Here is a 9428-nt window from a genome sequence, read left to right as displayed (position 1 = left end):
TTTATCTATGTGTCTGTCTGTCTGTAGGTTCGTACCTATCCCATGTTAGTTTTTGGAGCTACTGTATTTCTTTGCGAAGAAAAAATCCGTTTGTTGGGAAACAAATTATGTGTCCATGCATGATTCAAGGCACTAAATTTAAATATAGTTTACAACACATCTCACCCTTTATCGGTCCATTTTATTTGCTATATAAGTACTATGTCATAATTGAAGTAGCTGTATTTTTTGCAAACAAATGTGGAATAAAAATCTGTATCAAATATTAAAAGCAAATATCAGATATCTAACGATAGCAAAATTAATCAAGTTTCTATATAGAGTATGTAGTAGTAAGGCAGAACTCCCCTTATAGGGAAGACTTATATACAGCAGTGGACAGATAACAACTGAAATAATAATAAATATCCAAAAAACTTTTTGATATTAGCCGACATTTCACAAAAAATCACTAGCTAATATCAAACTGGCTAGTCCAATATTTTTAAAAAGACCTAAGCTTATTTGATTAATAACGAGGCTCTATCTATTATATTTTATGTTTACTAGTTATATTTATTCTAAATGCACTTTCTTTTATGGATAAAGTAATTTCCTTTAAGTGCACTCCGCAATCTTTCCAAGGCAAATTAATTTTACTGCAAACCATTTTAGCAGTAAAAGTGAATAATATTTTGCAGCGATTGCAGTTACGTAGATATTTTACGACAAAGCTTGTTAAGCAATTTGTTAACAAAATTGATTGGCGTGAACTTTCGCTTTGGTTCGTTAGGCGAATTAAAAGTTTGGTATCTTTTGTATTTTTGGTCTATTTCTTAAAAGTAAAATAAAAGTTGATCTCGTTTTAACGATAGTGAGTAATATTATTTGTTCACTTTATAAAATACTAAACAAATTAACACATAAACAGTTGCTAGCTTCAAAACTTTTGTTAAGTCGTACTGCACTCCTTAAGTATTGTTTCTCTGCGCTCTCTCTTCATCTTCTTCCTTCATTCTATCCTGTTGAATGTATCATCATTTCAGCCATTATCCGTCCACTGCTGGGCATTACCCTCCCCATTGATTGCCAAAAAGAACGGTCCTGAGCCACCTGCATCCACTGATTTCCTGCAATGCATGTATGTACGTTAATAATGTATTATATATTTATATATGTGTATATATTAGTAATTATATAATAGTGCGACACATACTCTTCGTCTTTTTTCTCAATGTCTTATTTCCAAAGGTTGTTTGGAGGAGATTGCTTAGTAATAAGACCGCTTTTTGTATCACTTTATGTTAAAATTTATTGTATGTAATTATTATTTATATAAATAACGCAATAAAATGTAAATAAAGAAATTAATTAATCCGAGTGGTAACTGTGGGTTATAGACTGGCTAGTCTATTGTCGTGGCTAGTTGACCGACTGTCTGACTGACATACGACTCATTTATAGTGCAAGCTGGTAACCTAATGGTACGTTTAGAGGTGGGAAGTTAGTGTTGAATAGTTATGAAGAAATTAGACTCCATTACAATCAAAATACCCTATCAGGTCGACCTCCACGCGGTCCGCCCTGGAAACTATCGTGACTAATTTATTGTTGAAGTCGTCATGACGGGCTAATTGACCTGCGTTTTTATACTCGCCAATCATCCCTCACTGGTGCCCCACTAGTGTATACCGACAGCGCAGACGGGGTTATCATTTCATTATCATCTATTAAAAATAGGTACGTTTAGACCCTATTACTAACAATCCCATTGTTAGTAGCTATCAGGTTAACCTCTGCGCGGTTTCCCCTGGAAAGCGTCGTGGTTAATTCTTATGAAATTTGTCGCGATAGGCTTTACCCTGCCAGCATTTATCGATAGCACATGCTGGGTTATCATTACATACACATCGATTAAAAAAATACTCTTACGACGTGTATAGCAAATTTCATCACGATTAATTGCTAAGTTTGTTAAGGCGGTAAGAGATAGCAAACATACGAACTCATATGTATTTAATATTATTAAGGATTTTACAATGCAATTCTGCAAGTAGCTATGGCAACAGTTCCTGCAAATCCCAAAGGAAATCTACTGGCATCTTGAAGTCTAAAATGAATTTAATCTGAAAGAAATGTAGGAAGAGTAGGAAATAATATGTAAATTTCCAGGGATTATTGAGAATTGAGTAATGAAAGCGCGATTAAAATGAAACGTGGATTGATAATTATAAGTTTTATTTCGCAATAAACATTGAGAAGGAAATAAAGTGCTTGCTTGGGTACCTCTGGCCTATTCGTGTTTTAACCGTGAAGCAGTTGTCTTTGCATGGCTGTGTTTCGGTTTGAAGGGTGGGATATGGCGTGAATTTACAGGGTACAGAGGAATAACACCTGAATTCTCATGAATGGCAACGCATGGGGGGTATCATGGGCGAAACAGTATACTCTGTTATGTCCATGGTACTACTCATGTCGATAGGCGACGGTTACCACTTTCCATCAGGTGGACCGTCAGCGTGTTTGCCATTCTAAGTTGCATAAAAAATATGCAACTTAGAATGGCAAACAAGCTGACGGCCCACCTGATGGAAAGTGGTAACCGTCGCTTATAGACATAGAAGTACCATGGACATAACAGAGTAAGTTGTGATTATAAGTATTAAGTTTGCATATGATCTATCCGTGTACCAAGTTTTGTTCAAATTCATTCAGCCATTAAAGCGTGACTAATTTACGAAGCAAGTTGGCAACCTGATGATGCGTTTTAGGGAAAGGGGATTGTTAGTATGTCTAGTAGCCTAATAGCCCCATTGCTAGCAGTTATCAGGTTGACCTCTGCGCGGTTTCCCCTGGAAACCATCATAGTTAATGCTTGTGGAATTTGTCGCGATATTATAATAATAATATTTATTTAATTAGACTACATAAGGCCCATTTTGTTAGTTACAAATTGACTTAACCTATGTTAGTAAATGAGCGGTCAAAACGCTCTTACATTGATAACTGTCCCACCAAATATTTTAGGATGAGATAGTCCATTTTATCAGCAATTGTCTTCAGGACACCGTTTGAGCTAACACGCACCCTACCCAACAGCGAAACAATTCGTTTGCGCCGTATTGCGTAAAAATCATCCGTACGCTCCCGTGCAAACACGTGTGACGCACTACAGTGACTAGGTAGCCCCAACAGTGCCCTGAAGGCCTTATTATATTGGACTCGAAGAGCATTGTAAGTTTTTTGACTATAGTTGACCCACAAGCTACTTGTGTAGAACACCTCACAAAAAGCTTTAAACAGGGTTATTTTTACTTGTTTTGTACATCTAGTAAACCTGCGAGCCAACATGTTACTTCTAACTGCCAATGCTCTTCTTTCGCGTTCTGTATCCAGGTCATCTTTTAAAGTATATCACGTTTTAATGGCTGAATGGATTTGAACAGAACTTGGTAAACGAATATCTCATATTCCAACTTATTTATTTATTTATTTATTCATTAGTACAAATATGTGTACATGGCGGACTTAATGCTAAAAGCATTCTCTCCCAGTCAACCATAGGGAAGTGTCAGAATACTCGAATACGAAACTTAAAACTTACAATCACAACTTACTCTGTTATGTCCATGGTATTAAATATACAAGTATTTAAATAACTTCACAAACTTTCATATTACTACGATCCGGTGCTTTGCAGACGACATAAAAAAGTTACCTAATTAAATAAAACCAACACTTGGGTAGGTACTAATTGTAGAAATTAGAGTAGTATTTAAGAACCGTTCATTTCGTCCATCGAGTTATGGGTTCGTCCCTTCATTAGTATGAAATATGACCTCGTTATATAAATGTCGAGGCAGTTTGAAATAGCAATAGACATTTGAGTTGGTACGGTCGACCACAGAAGTTCAAGAGCTCTATTACGTTGTAGTAAGCGTCAAGTATGAGGAAAATATCATAGTGCGAACATTATTTTTACTTACAATGGAACATTGTCATAATTACGGTTGCTATAACAGTGGTACATTGAAAAGATATATTTTACTTTATTTGAGAAAATCATATTTCTCAAAATTCATTTAATGTAAGGACAGTTAAAAATAAAACATTGATTAGTAGATTTGTTTTTTTTTTCAATGCTACTTAGAATGGCAAACAAGCTAATGGCCCACTTGATAGAAAGTGGTAGCCGTCGTCTATAGACATAAACAGTACCATGGACATAATAGAGTATACTGTTTCGCCCATGATACCCCCATGCGTTGCCATTCCTGAAAACTCAGGTGTTATTTCTCTGTACCCTGTCATTCTTTTCCCATGGGTGTACCCACGGGAAAAGAAGGGGTAGTCTATCTGTGCTAGGATCACGCGGCCAATGTGAACTATATTATCTACTAACTGTATTCCGCGGCTTTGTCCGCGTGAATGTACTCGTATGTAAGTTACCAGTAGTTGCCACGATTGGCAACCAAAAGTAAGCTTTGAAGATATTTTAAGAGGGATTCTGCTGCTCAACTCTCGCTCTCCCTTACTCGCCTCTTACGACACCTACGGGTAAGGAAGAGGTGGCCTATTCTATGCCGAAACCATATGGCTAAGTATCCTATGTGCTAAGTTAAATTATTATAGCCTACCTGTGTCATTATCATCATCAATGATTTATTATTTTACAATTAGATTAATTAACACATCGCAATGAATTCATCAGGAATTAACCCTGATGGTTTTCAGGGAGACCGCATAGAGGTCGCATTGAAAGATATCAAGCAACAGAGTTGCTAGTTCCTGTTAACTTAATAGTTAACGATAATTCTTTATTTATTTAAACTTTATTGACAACTAAAATGTTGTACAAAAGGTGAAGTTAATGCTATAGGCATTCTCTACCAGTCAACCTTTAGCGCTTCTTTGCATAATGGTGGAAATTTCCATCATAACATTGAATGCTCAAAAATTATATAAAATAACAAGTTTAAGTTGATCGTGTCTGGATACCTTTTTAATGTCCACTGCAGAAAAACAAAACATAGCTGTCAAATTTATTTTTTTAACCATTTTTCCTTTAATTTTAATCATAAATATTATATACATATATCCTTGATTTATTTCACTAATAAAAAAAGTCATGCAAAGAAGGGTTAGGATGTGATACTTGATGGTGTTTTAAAAAATATAAATAACAGTATTTCCGAACCGATACGACAACATAACCTTCAAGAAAAGAGTATATTCCTTTTTAAAAGGCCGGCAGCACACCTGCAATGCCGCTGGTGTTGTGGGTGATCATGAGCGGCGGTAGTCATTTACCATCAGGTGAGCCGCATGTTCGTTTGCCCCCTGTGTTGTAAAAAAAAGTTATTTATATTTTAGTATAAGATGGTAAATACATACATACTCTGTCCCCCGTCTATCCATTTGGGAGCTTTGAAACATAAACACATAATGACCAAAGGTTTCAAAGTCATATTTAACCTTTTTACGACGTGGTCTAAAAGCGACCTTCAGAGTTGGGCCTGTACTTTACGAGCTTGTTTTTTACCACTTTAAACCATTATAAAACTACCATATGACCTTATTGTACCACATTTTGTGCAATAAAATTAATTAAGTAATTAATTAATTCATTCATTCATTCCACAGTATTTTCAACCGACTTCAAGAACAAAGATTCTCAATATGATTGTATTTTTTATGTTTATTACCTCATAACTCTATTAGTTCTAAACTAATTTGCATTTTTTTATGTGAAAGGTCTTATAGTTTTTTTTTTTTCAAAATAAGTTTGCCAGTTCAGTTTTGAAATCAAAATATAACACTAATTGGCCATTTGGAGAATGAAAGAAGAATTATAAAAGAAATTTATCGAGCAAGAATGAATGGAGACATCGGTAGGGTCTGCCTTAGACGGACGTATATCGACCAAATAGTCGACGTGCTGAAGAAGGGCCAAATTAAAAGTCCCGTAACCGGCAAGCGTGTATGAAAAGATTGATGAATGTGGAAGAAGCGAAAGAGGTCTGTTTCAATCTAAGCGTTTGGCGTTCCATTGTTTCTGCCTACTCTAATGGAAGACAATGGGAGACAAGCAGATATGTTTGTAATGAAACCCCATTGACATGGTAAAATTTTGTAATTAAAACTCAGCGCGATACTTTCCCTTTGATTGAGGGATTTCCAATTATTGTACCTCACTAAACACTTTGTTTGCATTTCATTAAATTAGCTAACTTCTTAGTTGTACAATGTTTTGCTGGCGTTTGTTAAAATTAAACATGTTTTTGCTTGGCAAGGAGTTATTGTCTATGTAGTAATGAAGTAAGAATAGAATATCGACACAGAATTATTTAAGATTGTGTTCTATTTTCGAAAACAATCCGTTCTCAATTTTGGCAAACCAGTTATTTTGATTCAAAAACTAGTAAAACGATTTTGATAAAATTTCTATGAGCTATAAGTATATCTTTTAAGATAAAAAAAATAATTTTCAAATCGATTTACAACTGATGGAGTTATGATATAACGATTTTCAATTTTTTTCACTGCATAATTAAATTTCTGTTTCGCCAAAGGTTGACTGGCAGAGAATGCTATATAGTATTAAGTCCGCCTTTTGTACCTGTAGTATATTGGAAATTATTGTTCCTAAGGTTGGCAACATTAGAAAAATGTAATTAAGAAGTGTCATGGCGTCCTTCAATAAAAGTGTGCATTCATTTCCTAAGCAGTTTTTTTTTTATTATTATAAAGGCAAGTTATTTAAGCGTGCAAAGTACATCAAATGTTTTACAACATTATAGTACCAGACATTTTTTTATGATGTGGTCAATAAAGAATAAATAAATAACAAATATAAAAAATACAACCAATTTGAAAACCTCCTTATTTTCGAAATCGGTTTAAAAGCAAAAAAATATTAGGCACAATTGAGTGAATGTTACAGAAGAGCAAAAAATAATAAATATCTGATACGAGAGAACTGAAATTGTCACGTCTTTGTATATATTTGACATCTTGTTGTCGTATCAGCCGTAAGCTGAACATAGCCTGTCCCATAAGGTTTTGATAGTAGTAACCACACTTGGCAGGCGGATTGGCAACCACAGTCTGACTTTTGGTGATGTTTTAAAAGGGACGTTGCTGCCCATCCCTCCACTATAAGCTCCCTTAGTCGCCTCTTACGACACCCACGGAAAAGAAAGGGCTGGCCTACCCATGCTGGGACGTACACGGATATATTTAGCATATATATATATATATATATATATATATATATATATATATATATATATATATATATATATATATATATATATATATATACATATAAAAATGTGGTCAGTTATTTTGGCTAAATCACGCCAACTGGGGGGAAGAGATTGTTAGTAATGGAGTCAAATAGCCCCGTTATAAGTATATCCTGTCAGGTCGACCTTCACGTGGTTCCCCCTGGAAACCATCGTGATCAATTCTAGTCGAATTCGTCAGTCAGGATGAGCTAACTGACCTGCTTTCGTCATCATCTATCATTTCCCGCTGGTGTCCCGCCAGTGTATACCGACAGCACAGGTGGGGTTACTATACCAATATCACTTATTATAAAATCACGCCAACTTGCTCTGATAAATTTGTTAACTATATCATTTGACATAGAAAAAGAACTGAATTCAATGGTAATTTATAACTCAATAACGGCCAAGGTGGCGTTTAATACATTTTGCCTTTCCAGCGTTGATATATTACCATTCTTTTCTACGCCAGAGACACCTAAGACACCTACAAGACTAAAGCGTTATACACATATATGGTTTTATTTCGAAATTTTCGTCTCTTGCCATGTATTGTTGTTTGTTTCTCTAATTGCCTCTTACGACGTAATAAGAATGAGAAGAACTAGTGATATAAAAGGCAAAATTTAACCCGATATAATTTTTTTAATAGACGATAATGGAATCATTTAACCGTCTAATCCCGGCAAAGAATGGGCTGCTCTTGTTCTTGCGCTTGTCGTAAGAGGCGACTAAGGGAATTTAATCCTCGTTTAAGTAGCGTTCCTCTTAAAACTTCATTGGAAATCAACTATGGTTGCCAACCCGTCTGCCAAATATGGCAACTACTGATAGAATCCCCCAAAAGGAGGACTATGTTCAGCAGCGTAGAGTTAATGGTTGATTTGTTGATTGACAATGATGCCAAAGTATATACAGTTGCGATATTTATTTAAATTTTGTTCAGTAAGGAAGTGGGGGGGGGGGGAGATTAGTATTAGGGGCTATCGGTTAATTTCTCTGATTTCTTTTGCAAACTATTGTGATTAATTCCTGATGAATATATTACAATGGATTAACTGGCCTGAATTGATCCTTCAAGGGGTCATTTACTGTAACCCCGCTAGTACAGGTAGAACCACAACTCCGTTTTCAGTCCATTAAAAAATTCCACATGTATTATATATATATATATATATATATATATATATATACACTACACTAGTTATATAGAGTGAAGTACATCTTTTCCATTCAATAAATCTGGGATCACAGTAAGTGTCTAAGGTCAGTCAATGAACAATTAAATTCCCAATAATTTACCAATTTAGCATGTTCCACATTGTTGAATTGAATAAAGCCAAATTAACCGCTGGCACAAGTTAAAAACATAAGCGGATTGTATTTTTTTTGTAATATATTTCAATAAAAGTTTTAGTGTTACCAAACAAGAATATTGTGTTAATTCTATAAAAATTTCGTCACGATTATGTTTTTGTGTATTAGAATCTTAAAATATATTTATAAAATTTTCAATTATGAAGATAATCCCATTTAGTTTTCGTTGATCTATTTCAGCTTAAATACTGAATGTGATTATAATATTATATGTTTCCTACAACTTTCCTCACATAAATTAAAATAGAAATTATAAAGAAAGAAATAAATATTTATATTCAAGTATACTTAGATTTAAGCATTTTTGAATAGTCATTTTTTTCATTCAGAATTTAAGCCAAGAAAAACGGACTGTTGCGTTTTCAAAATGTTTAGTTATATAAATAATGAATTTGTGTGAATACAAACTACTAAGCAGTATCAGGTCATAAAATTTAAAATATATATAGTACGTAATTAAAACAAATCAATAGAATAACTCAGTTGCAGTGACCAGTCCCAATAGGCAGCACTCGTTCACGAGTATGACTGATGATATATATTAATATAGTCTACAATATAATTTTCTTATGTCCCGAATTTCAGATAATCACTTTGTTCAGTCGTTGAAACATAATTAGTATATAGTAGTATTAAACGAACAGTTTCCATTCATAATTAGTATACTTTGTAATACATAGAAAAGTTTTCAATAAAATTTACACATCCAAAGTGGTCAATACGGCTAATATAAAATAGTATTAGTGGGTTCAATAAAGAAACAGAGTTTATTCTCCTATCACT

The sequence above is a fragment of the Galleria mellonella genome, unplaced genomic scaffold, assembly GCF_026898425.1.
Source record: "Galleria mellonella isolate WM207_F2 unplaced genomic scaffold, CSIRO_AGI_GalMel_v1 utg35, whole genome shotgun sequence".
NCBI classification, from domain to species: Eukaryota; Metazoa; Arthropoda; class Insecta; order Lepidoptera; family Pyralidae; genus Galleria; species Galleria mellonella.
This window is presented reverse-complemented; position numbering follows the sequence as displayed.